This window comes from Tenrec ecaudatus, chromosome 18, assembly GCF_050624435.1.
Source record: "Tenrec ecaudatus isolate mTenEca1 chromosome 18, mTenEca1.hap1, whole genome shotgun sequence".
Lineage (NCBI taxonomy): Eukaryota > Metazoa > Chordata > Mammalia > Afrosoricida > Tenrecidae > Tenrec > Tenrec ecaudatus.
This window is the reverse complement of record NC_134547.1, coordinates 17,789,416-17,801,166: the sequence shown is the minus strand read 5'-3', so window position 1 is coordinate 17,801,166 and position 11,751 is coordinate 17,789,416. Positions and strand designations below refer to the sequence as shown.

Sequence of the window (11,751 nt, the reverse complement as noted above, 5' to 3'; positions counted from 1 at the left end):
GTCGAGATGTTGTTATTGTTGGTGCTGCTGTCGACTTGGTTCCGATTCCTAGAGACTCTGAGTACAACGCAACATCACTGGGTCCTGGTGCTCACAATTGATCTTACGTTGGAGCCCATTGTTGGCAGCCAGTGTCGATCCTTTTTGTTGAGGGGTTTCTTCCTCTTTCTCACTGCCCCACTTTGCCAAGAATGATGACCTTTTCCAAGGACTGCTCTCTCCTGATCAGCATGTTCAAGTACATCCTTACCTTGAAGGAGCATTCTGGCCATACTTCTTCCAAGACAGATTTGTTGGTTCTTTGCGTAGTCTGTGGGACTTCCAATAAACTTGGCCAGCGCCATAATTCAAATGCATCATTGTCCTTTGGTCTTCCTTATTCAGTGTCCAGCTCTCTTATGTCTAGGAGGAGATCGTAGATGCCGTGGCTTGTGGCAGACACACCTTCATCCTCAAAGGAACATCCTGGCTTTTCAGCACTTTGAAGAAGTCTCATCAAGCAGATTGACGTACTGTCGTTTGGTATCATGACTGCTGTTTCCATGAGCATTCTGACTGTGGATCCAAGTCGGATGGAATCCTTGGCAACTTCAATCTCATTTCTGTTGATCCTTCTAGAATCTAGGTAAACTGGTGACAGGCAAAAGTTCTAGATACCAAGCCAGCGGAAGCTCACAGGAGTGACACGAACCGCTTCTGCCATCAAGTCGATGGTGACTCACAGCGCCCCCTGTGGGTTTCCAAGACTGCAACTCTCTGTGGGAGTAGAAAGCCAGTCTTTCTCATGAGGAGTTTTTGGACTGCTGACCATGTGGATTACAGCCCAATTTATAACCAGTACACCACCAGGGCCCCATAGTTCTCACTTTAAGGAGAAGATTTAGTTTTCCCTTATTGTACTTATTGCTCTCAATTCCAGTTTTACTTATTGCTTTCATTCCAGTTTTAATTTCTAGCCTTATCAAAGACTTAAGGCTGCCTCTCGAGTTCTTCCCTCTGGTGAGCCAGAAGCCTGCTGTGATCTGTATCTCTGTGTAGCACGAACAGCCTCTGTGCTGCTGAATCTTTTTGAAACTTCCCATGTGGATTATCAAGTGCTGCCTGGCTCTGTCCTGTCAATGTTTCCAGGGACAAGCCTTCATGGGATTTGGAATCATTTCTCAGAGGTCAGACCTGGTAATGTAGACAAATGCCACAGGGTGTCTATCAAGGGCCCACATGGGCCCCAGGGTTGCTGAAACGAGTTGGAGCAGAAACCGGTCTTGCAAGTGAAGCCACCACAAAAGTGTCTTTATGTGTCTCTGGTGAAGCCTGTCTGGAGGCCTATTGTAGAGCTAAACCCTATCAAGAACAAAGGACAGAGAGCCTGCAGCAAAGAATAGCTCTCACAGAAGCAGAGAGTCTTAGAGCCAAATAAGACTGCAGAGATCCTGTAATCCAGGCTACTGGAAACAAAGCCAAGAGGTTGTATGACTTGTAAAGGCCACCAGTTAACCCAATCATCACCAAGCCCATTCTGACTCCTGCTACCTCATGTGTGTCGGAGTGGAACGATGCTTCCCAGGGTTAAATTTTACCTTTTGAATCATCTGCCACATCTTTGTTATTGTGACTTCTGATTGTAGTTCACAGGGCGAATGATTACAGAGAAAATCCGTTTTCCCTTCAACAATTCATACGCCTTTTGTTTCGTGACATTGGTTGTATCCTCTCAAAAGGACAGCATTTGTACCACTTTCTTCTGGTCTTCCTGTTTCCAGTCTTCCCTGCCCCTTCCTGCCTTCTGGGCTTTGTTTTGACCCTTTGGACCTCGTTTGGTTGAGGGCATGAAGTATACTGGGTGTACTTATTCCTGGATGTTATTATTCACTGTACAGATCTGGCTATTGTTGGGTGGAGAATGGATACCCAGGGGTGGGGTCACCCTGAGTTCCCAGGCTCGAGGGCTGGCAAATGACCAGTCTTCTGGGTTCTAAACTAATCTCTATGAGATCAGTAAATTTGGCCTTTAAAATTTTTAATTTTGTCCTCCATTACACACACACACACGCGCGCGCGCTTCCAACTCCATACTCAGGACTCAGAAGCCCTCGTAGTGCAGTGGAAACTACTAGCCACTCTGAGAGAGAAAGATGGGGCTTTCTACTCCCATAGAGAGTGACAGTTTCAGAAACTCACGCAGCAGTTCTACCCTGTCCTATAGGGTTGCTATGAGTTGGCTTTGACTCGGTGGCAGTGAGTTTGATTTGGAACTTCATGTTCAGGACGTAATAATATTGTGATCCAGATCAGACTGGTCCACTGGGCTACCATCTAGCTCTTTTTGTCTCAAGGTCATGATGTCTGGGAACCACACAGTCCATTAGTTCTTTGGACTAATAGGTCTCCATGATTATCTTCACTCTCCTTTGCTCTGGATGGCGAGAGACAGGAGTATGCTAGATGGCTGGCTAGTCTCAAGCTTTTAAGACCTCAAACACTAACTACATAGTAACATGTAGAACAATGTCTTTGTGGGCTATGTTATGACAGTTGACCTAGATGTCCCCTGATATGATGGTACCCAAGCCCAGTGACTCATTTCCTAATGTATTTGGCTATGGCTAAGAAGTGTTTATAACTTTCCCCCCTAATATGCTCTACTATGTCCTTTGATAGATCTTTTTCTCAGTTTTAATTCAAATTGAAGAAAGATATTTTCCCCTTTATTGGCAATTTCTTCTACTCCTTTCCCCTTTCTTTACTTCCTTCTCACCCCTGTGAGTTTCCAAGACCAATTCTTTACAGGAGTGGAAAGCCCTGTCTTTCTCTCAGGGAGTGACTAATGGTTTTGAACTGCAGACCTTCCAGATCGCAGCCCAACTTATAACTACGACACCACCAGGGTCCAGATACCGTCCACGGTGCCTAGAAACCTAAGCTGATGGGACGCTCTCCTGACTCTGGCAGAAATAGGGAGAACAGCACAGCCAACCGCTCCCTAGATATCGTAGTTACATAATCTAGTGTGAATTTGGGACTTGAGAGGATTAAGGGAGAAGGGTGGAGTCTAGTCTGTTCAATCAGATCATAGCCAATGAGGCCTCATAGTGGGCATGGCCTTCTCCTGAAAATTGTGAAAATTCCAGGATTTCCTCCATGCGGGGGGGTCGGGGGGCGGGGAGGAACAGACTCTCTCTCTCTCTCTCTTGGCTCACTTCCTTGGAGACTCACTACTACTGACAACGCTCACTCCCTGAGAGATGCTCTACTGACAAGACACATGGAGACCCTGGTCAGCGCTGAGATGCTTACAACACCATTGGGTCCATAAAACTTCACACCCACTTGCCTGTCATACTCTTGCATTCAGCATCATTGCATGTGCTTCATGAATCTGAAGAGGACTTTATAGATTGGTATCAGTCATATGGACTAATATTGGATACATGGACTTGATCTGGACTGGGCTGGGAAGTTTTCTCAATACTCAATTGCTTTTGTATATAAACCTCTTTCTCATTCACATGAGTTTCCATCAATTTGTTTCTCTAGTCTACCTAGACGAACACACTACCTCTTACACTTTCTAATCAGACATGACACAGAGTGATATAACCCTCACTTCCTGTGAGTTGCTGGGGTGTGCAAATGGTGAAAGTTTTGACTGGTGACCCCAAAGTTGGAGGTTGGAGGCCACCTAGAGGTGCCTTGGAAGAAAGGCCTGGTAATGTCCTTGTGGAAGGTCAAGCATTGAAAACCTCATGGGGCACAGCTCACCTCTGACCGACACAGGGTGGCCCTGAGTGGGACTGTACTGGATGGGAACTAGTTTGATCCTTTTCTCTATTGTGCATGTGTCCCCCCCACCCACATTGGTCAAAGCAAGTCCCATTCAAGTTCAACGTGGCAAAGCTGTTTAACCCACTGAGCGATGTGCCTGCCACCATGCAAGAGGCAGCTCTTGGGCTCTTCCTTTTTCTATCTTTAAACAACTACAAAAACTTTGTTTTCATCTCTCTCTTTCTCCACGCACAAACATGCACACATACGACTCACCACCATTGAGTCTCTCCTGCTCACAACGAGTCTCTATTGAGTTTCCGAGGTCATAACTCTTTGTGAAGCAGGTGGCCTCATCTTTCTGCCTTGGATTTAGTGGTGGGTTTGAACTGCTGACCTTGTCATTGGTGGTTATGTACATAGATATATAATCCATACAGATCCCCAGGACTTTATTCTGAGGCACCTTTGAAGCAGGTCACATCCATGTAAATAGAACTCAAATGCCCTGGTGGGATGGGGTGAGGAAACCAGGTGCTCTCCCAAAACTCAACCACAATGAGATACAGCCCTTTAGACCAGTGTTTCTCAAAGTGGGTGACTCAATCCCCTGGGGGCATTAGAAGGATCCAGGGGGGCTGCAGAAGCAGATACCCACACTTTATCCAGATGATGGGCTAGAGTACTAAGGTTTTTAATGGTTAGGTGACACTGAGTCTTTTTTTTTTTTCTTCTGAAAAGCGGGAAGAAGCCCAAGTGAGTTTGGGAACCTGTGCTCGAGACCTGCAGGACACTCCTGAGAGAGCATTGTGGGTCGGATCTGAGCTCAACCTCTTCTTGACCATGATGCTGCAGAATTTCTCGTGCTTCACCAGGGCCCAGAAGATGTAGCCTCTCAGCCTGGGAGAATTGGCGGGGAAATGTACCCAGTGGACCAGCTCTGTTACTGGCCCCACTATGAAAGAGGAGAGGAGACACAGACAGGCTCAAAGTCCTTCCATCTGACCCCCAACTCTGCATGAAATAAATCGGAGGAGGCCTCCTGAGCTCCCCCTCCCAGCACACTCTCCCCTGAGGCAAGTCCTTTCTGTCGTCTCTTCTCCATCTGGTCTACTGCAGTCTTCATTCATTCCTAGATGGTCTTCAAGGTTGACCATCAATACAATTTCAGGACTTCAGGGCCAAGAAGTATTTAAATGCCTTAGTCTTGTTATGGCTCCTAGAAGTTAGGGGGTCAGAAAAGAAAACAAAAAAATCTCAAAACCCATTGCCACTGAGTCCATTGCACCTTATATCAGGTTTCCTGGGAGTTCCAAATGGGAGCCCTGGTGGCGTAGTAGTTACTACTGCAACGTCAGCAGTTCGAAACCACCAACTCCTCTGCAGGAGAAAGAGGAGACTTTCTACTCTTGCGAAGATTGGCAGTGTCGGAGACCCACTGGGGAAGTTCTCCTCTGTTCTACAGACTCACTAGGAGTAGGAATCAACTCGAGGGCAGTGAGTGAGTGTTAGGAGGCAACAAGGTTCAATGGTGACAGAAGTAGATTGCCTCATCTTTCTCCTTCCGCCTCTGACCCTGTGATTAGCAAGCCAGCGTTCATCCCTATGGCATCACGATGAAGTCAGTGGAAATGAGGATCAAACAAGAAAGTGTAGGTCCAGGGTCATGAAGCAAGGCAGCGGCAGAACCCGGGGCCCTGTTTGCCTGGGATTTTCCTTCCCCAACCCCTTCCATCTTCCTCCTTCTTCCTCAGGTTGAAAAGGTTAGTTCCATTCTATGACTCACTCATGTATTGAATGACTCCAGTCTTTCTTGTAGCTCTATCTTTGTCCTTCCCAAACCACTAAGCCACAAACAATGTTTTGCTATTTCTGGGTCAGATGGCTCTCTGTGCTGCCACACATTCCCCCGTTTTTTTGTTGTTGCTTTCAGGGGCTGTCGAGCTGGCTGAAAATCATGCCAACAGAATGAAACTCTGCCCGGTCCTGCCCCATCCTCACAACGGTTGCTATATTTGAGCTCATTGTTGTAGCCACCATGTCAATCCATCTGTGGTCATTACAAAAACTGTTGTGAATTTGAGACTGCAGAGAGAAGTGGGAGGCGTTCAGCCTGTCAATCAGATCACAGCTTAGTGACCTCATTTGGAAGTGCAAATGAGATAAATAGCTTGCTGGAGGCAGGACACACGCTCACTCCTTGTGAGACATTCCTGTAGAGAAGACACGTGGAGCTATGTTAGAGCCCTGGAGCTGAAGGAGCTACGTGGAGATCCCTGCCAATGCTGAGATGCTTCCACCACCACTGGATCCACAAGACTTTCCACCCACTGGCCTATGATAATTCTGCATTTGGCATCATTGCATGTGTTGCGTGAATCTGAAGAGCACTTTATAGATTTGGTATCAGACATAGGGGTTAATATTGGGCTTATGGACTTGATCTGGACTGGGCTGGGATGTTTTATCAATATTCAAGTGCTCTTGTATATAAAGCTCTTTCTTATACTCATCTGAGTGCCTATGAATTTGTTTCTTAGTCAATCTGGACTAACACCCCATCTCATTGAAGGTTTTCCGTCCTATTTTCCGGGACTCCCTACTTGACCAAGTCTGATGTGCTTCTTGAGGGCCTAGCCTCTCCTGACCACATGTCCAAAGTCAAAAGACAAAGCCTCACCCATCCTTAATTCTCAGGAGCATTCTGGCTGTACTTCCTTCAAGACAGGTTTGCCTGCTTTTTTGGCGGTCTGTGCTACATTCTCACCAACACTATAGTTCAAATGCATCAATTCTTCTATGGCAGCGGTGTTCAACCTGTGGGTCATGACCCCGTTGGGGGTCGAACAACCCTTTTGCAGGGGTCACCCAATTCATAACAGTAGCAAAATTATAGTTATGAAGTGGCAATGATAATAATTTTATGGTTGTGGGGTCACCACCACATGAGGAACTATATGAAAGGGTCGTGGCATTAGGAAGGTTGAGAAGCACTGCTCTCTGGGCTTCCTTATTCATCGTCCAGCTTTCACAGGTATATGAGGTGACTGATAATGCCACGGCATGAGAAAGGCACACCTTAGTCCAAAAAGAGCCGTCTCTCTGCTCTTTATCAATTTAAAGAGGTCCTGCACAAGAGCTTTGGTGGTGCACTGACTGGCATGTTGGGCTGCTAACTGCTAGGTCAGCAGTTTGAAACCATCAGCTGCTAACCAGTGGGGGAGGGGGGGATGAGGTTTTCTACTCCTATGAAGAGTTTAAATCTTGGAAACCCTAAGGGGCAGTTCTACCCTGTTCTAGAGGGTTGCTGTGAGTCACCATGATGCCCTATTTTTCTTGATTGATGTACCAAAACAACAAGCAGAGCAACCAAAAGACAAAGCCCTGGCTACCATTGAATTGATTTCAACGCATAGTGACCCTATAGGACAGAGCAGAACTGTCCCTTTGTGGTTCTGACATTGTAAATTTTTACCAGAGTAGAAAACATCATTTCCCCCCTCCCCCCTATGGGGTGGCTGGTGAGTTTGAACTGCTGAACTTGCAGTTAACAGCCCAACACATAACTCACTATGTCGCATGAGCTCCTCAGCATTTACATAGCTGTAAGCCTCTGACTAGTTTCCAGAGTTCTGACAAAGTTGAGTTTGTCCATTTCTGCCTTCTGTCTGCATTTCTGTGAGCGACAGGTCACCATATTGCTGATATCATATCCCCTTTGATTATTAATTCCAGTGCTGTGTGTGTGTGTGTGTGTGTGTGTACAAACACGTGTTGGTGCATGGTGATGCAGTGGAGAGATTTCCTTCTTAGGGTGTAATGTCTTAATGTCTGAAATGTAGAGTTGGACTAGACAACATCTAAGGTGCCATCACTGGCTTTGGACTTGGAGGATCCCAGGTCAAGGACGAGAGATCAAACTCTAGGTGCCGGGAGCAACCCTGAGCCAACAGTCTACCTTCTGGCAGCAACCTGAAGATGCCAAGAAGTAGCAGAAGTGAACTCTTCCCAGAGCCTCCAGCTGAGAGACCCCATATCTGCACTTCAGTTCGCATGCAGGCCAGAGGACCCAGCTGAGTCACAGCATGCCTGGACTTCTGGCCCACAGATCTGGCAGGTAAGAAATGCGTGTTGTGGGAGGCTTCGGTGGGTGCTGACTTGTTATGCAATGAGAGAACACAAACATACTACATGGACTGCATGGAGACCCAGGTTGGGCTCTGGCTTGAGGTCCACTCAGGTGACACGGTCTTCTGTTCTTCTATTGCTGACTCATGCCTCCACTTTTCACAGGCTTTTAGAGGCCTCTGTTATTGACAGAAATGCCAAGAAACATCTTTGCTCGCTAGTCCAAAATATCACCGAGAAATCTTTAAAGAAAGGGAAAGGGTGGGAGGGCCTCAAGAAGCCCATCCTTGGTTGCCATGGGTGATCAGACTGTGAAACTTGGAGTTCAGAACCTGGACAAGTGAGGGTGGGCTAGGTTATACTGCTGTAACAAATTATGTCAGCATCTTAGATGCTTGTTGACAGCAAACATTTGCATCTCTCTCCCGCGACATATCCCGTGTGGGTTACCTGGGAGCCAGGCATGTGGTTGCTGCTCAGGGTCCTACGTGTATGGTGATTTCCAGCTGCAGGCAACCTTCACGATCCCAAGGCCATGAGAAAACCAATGTGTCACATCAAGAACTGGTCCCTGCGATGTGTGCCCATGGCTCCTCCCCTCAGGTTTCATTGGACAAAGTATGTTCCATGACCATGCCTAACTTCAGAGAGGTTCTGAAAATGCGAGCCTACCATATGCATGGAAGGAGACCCCCAAACACCTCTCATCTAGTGTCCGTGGCCACGCCTCTTTCTCGGTGCCTTCACATTCCCCTTTGGTTCTCAGGGGGCCTGGCTTCTGGCCTTCCTGGGAGTTCCTGGAACAAGAAAAACCAGGGGGGGATTCCTGACAGTCTTCCTGGTTGTGGGTTGAGAACAGGACAGAGTAGGCGGGCGAGGGAAAGTGGGCTTCTTCTCGAGTATGGCATTTGATCCCTGCAGCACTGTACAGTGGGGTTTAGATGCAGGGATACAGTGGAAAGCTATCTCAAGAGGACAGGGATTTCTGATTGTTTGTTTTCTGACGTCCCCCTCCCACTCGAGCGGGCACTCAGGGCACTAGTAGGCACTGTTGTGTGGAATTAGAACCAAGCAGCCTGCGCTTGCATCCTGGCCGTGCGGTTTATTAGCTGCGTGACTTTGTAAGCCACGTAATCCCTGTGAATGCTCAGAGCTCTTCAAAGCACTGGCCATCATCTCCATCCCCTTCACAGCATGACTGCTCCACGCTCCTATTCGTATTCCAAAAATAACAACAACAATAATAACAATAATAGTAGTAAACTTCTCATTACACCACTTGTCCTCAAATCCTCATGTCAGGGCATACTTCTGGGAAACCCAGTCTAAGACATACTATTTGGGCTCAGGTGAGACACAGCGAGGAAAATGGCATGAAGGCTACGTCTGAGCTCCTCTGGCTCCCAAGACAGATCGCCACCACAGAGGTCAGATTCAGACTTGCCTCACACTCCATCCTTTTTACCCAACCCTGGCACCAACTGTCCTCACCAACTAACTGCCAGTGCCTGGGTTTCATCATTCATTGCCACGGCCTCACAGACAAGACTCACGATCAAGGAGTTTATTGGGGAAGTTAACAAGGTACCATTCAGGTGAGAACAGCACATGATAGAGCTGTTCTTCCAGGGCAGTTTCTTCTCTGTTGTGTCTGCAGGCAGGATTTTGACTTGATGAAAGCAAGTCCGTGGTTATGTCCAACTTGATTGTGTGTGGGTGGGGTGGGGGGGGTGGGGGGCTATGCAATTCCTACCAGTGTCTAGAGGGAGGCGAAAGGGGGTGTATGGGAATAACCTGGTTACTGACTAGCCTGGAACCTCTGTTTCTAGGGGACTCTGATCACAGGAAGCAAATGTCAGCACTGGACTCTCTCACACTCATCTCATGGGTGAAGGGCCCACCAGTTTCCCTCTCCTTTGTCAAGCCTCTCTATGGTACAGGTGGTGGGGAAGACAGAGAAAGGGGGTTTCTTGGTGCCTGATGCAGGGGTGTTGGGACTTCAGGTAGGTGAGGAAAAGATGGGGTGCAAAAATAGTAAGCGATTCAACATATAACACATTGCCACTTGCAAAACACATCCCAAATGCCTTGGTGTTTGTACGCCACTTTGTGGATTACGGAATGTTTCATCATTGAGCAAAGCATTTGGCATCTGTGAATCACATGTTTCATGTACAAAGTACTTTTTAATTCAGGAACAATCCATAAGATTCTGTATCTTTCCCCAATACTCGTCAGCATGCCAAGTCTTTAAGCATGTTAAGTATGGCGGACAATGAAAGGCAAAGCACTGAAAGATGTTCACTACATGTCATCATTTGCAAATCACTGTACTAAACAATGGCTTCAATAAAATAGTCTTAAGTATACACTCCTAAGGGTATTTTCCTTTTATTTATTTATTTTTCTGAGTTCAAGTTTAATACAACTACAAAAGATCAATGGGCTTATGCCCCACTACTAGTACATGATACATATCAGGCCCTGCCCGAAACAGCTCAGGGTCATTTTCACTGGGGTGTAGAAAGACTGGCCCTCCCCAGCCCCTTCAAAGAAAGCCTATCATATTATCAAATGCCATGCTCTCAGTAAAGTCTAAGGCCTTATGTTTGAAACACGAAGAATACAAAAGAGGTTTGCTTGTTTTTCTCAAGGCTACTCATGGCTGCCTAGCACTGAAATGGTCCAGTGCTCACTTCTGCTTGGCGAAATACTCTCTGCTCTTCTGGACATCAGGCTTGATAGTATTGCTGCCAGGCTTCCAACCAGCTGGACACACTTCTCCATGTTTATCCGTGAACTGGAAGGCCTGAACCAGTCTTAGAATCTCATCCACAGAGCGGCCCACAGGGAGGTCATTTACAGTGATCTGCCTAAGAATTCCTTCATCATCCATGATGAAGAGGCCCCTAAATGAGATGCCTTCATCCACCTTTAAGACCCCATAGTCCTGAGCAATGGTACGCTTGGCGTCTGATACCAAAGGAATGTTCATAGGTCCTAGGCCTCCTTCTTTCTTGGGTGTGTTGATCCAAGCCAGATAGCAGAAGTGAGAATCCACAGAAGCACCAATCACTTGGCAGTTGAGTTTCTTAAATTCTTCTGCCCTGTCACTGAAAGCAATGATCTCCGTAGGGCACACAAAGTTGAAGTCAAGAGGGTAAAAAAAGAACACAATGTATTTTCTTTTGTAGTCAGTCAGGCTGATATATTTGAACTGACCATCAGACATAACAGCTGTAGCTTTGAAGTTGGGGGCAGGGTGCCCAATTTGGGCAGTTCCTGGAGACATCTTGTTAACAGCAGGGGTGCCTACAGTAGCGAGCACCGTCTGCACCAGCCGGAAAAAGCGTCGGTATTTTCCTTTTAAAAGGCATTAAAAAATGTCAGTTAATTGATTTATCTTTTAACAATCTTACCAACATGTGATTCACATTTCATATAGTTCAATAGCTCCATCACCTTCTTCAGAGTCGTGTAGCCCTTACACTGCCAACTCCAGGACAGGCCTTCTTCCTCATCCTCGTGGCTGTCAGCTCCCCATTCCTTGCTAGCCTCCTGTCATGTCCCTTGGAATCTACTGAAAAGGGTCATATTAAGCCAATTGGTTGTTACATGACTTGAGTCCCATCACTGCTGTAGGGTCCTTGTGAGTCAGAATCAATTTGAGAGCAACGAGTTGGCTTTTCAAAAAAAATGAAAGACCTGGAATTTATGAGCTGTGCCACGTGAAACCGCTCCACAGGTGGGAAGTATAGGTGAGCATCCCTGCGTGTCCACCATGCGTTCTGTCAAACAGGATGTGATGTGACTTAGATATGGTGGGAACCTCACCCAGCAAACAGCTGCGCTTCAGTCGTG

The 11,751-nt window shown here is 46.9% G+C and overlaps 1 pseudogene; it reads right to left on the bottom strand.

The window, feature by feature from the left end:
• Positions 1-10,569: 10,569 nt before the first annotated feature.
• LOC142431891 (peroxiredoxin-1 pseudogene) lies at positions 10,570-11,182 on the bottom strand (annotated as a pseudogene).
• Between the last annotated feature and the right edge of the window lie 569 nt (positions 11,183-11,751).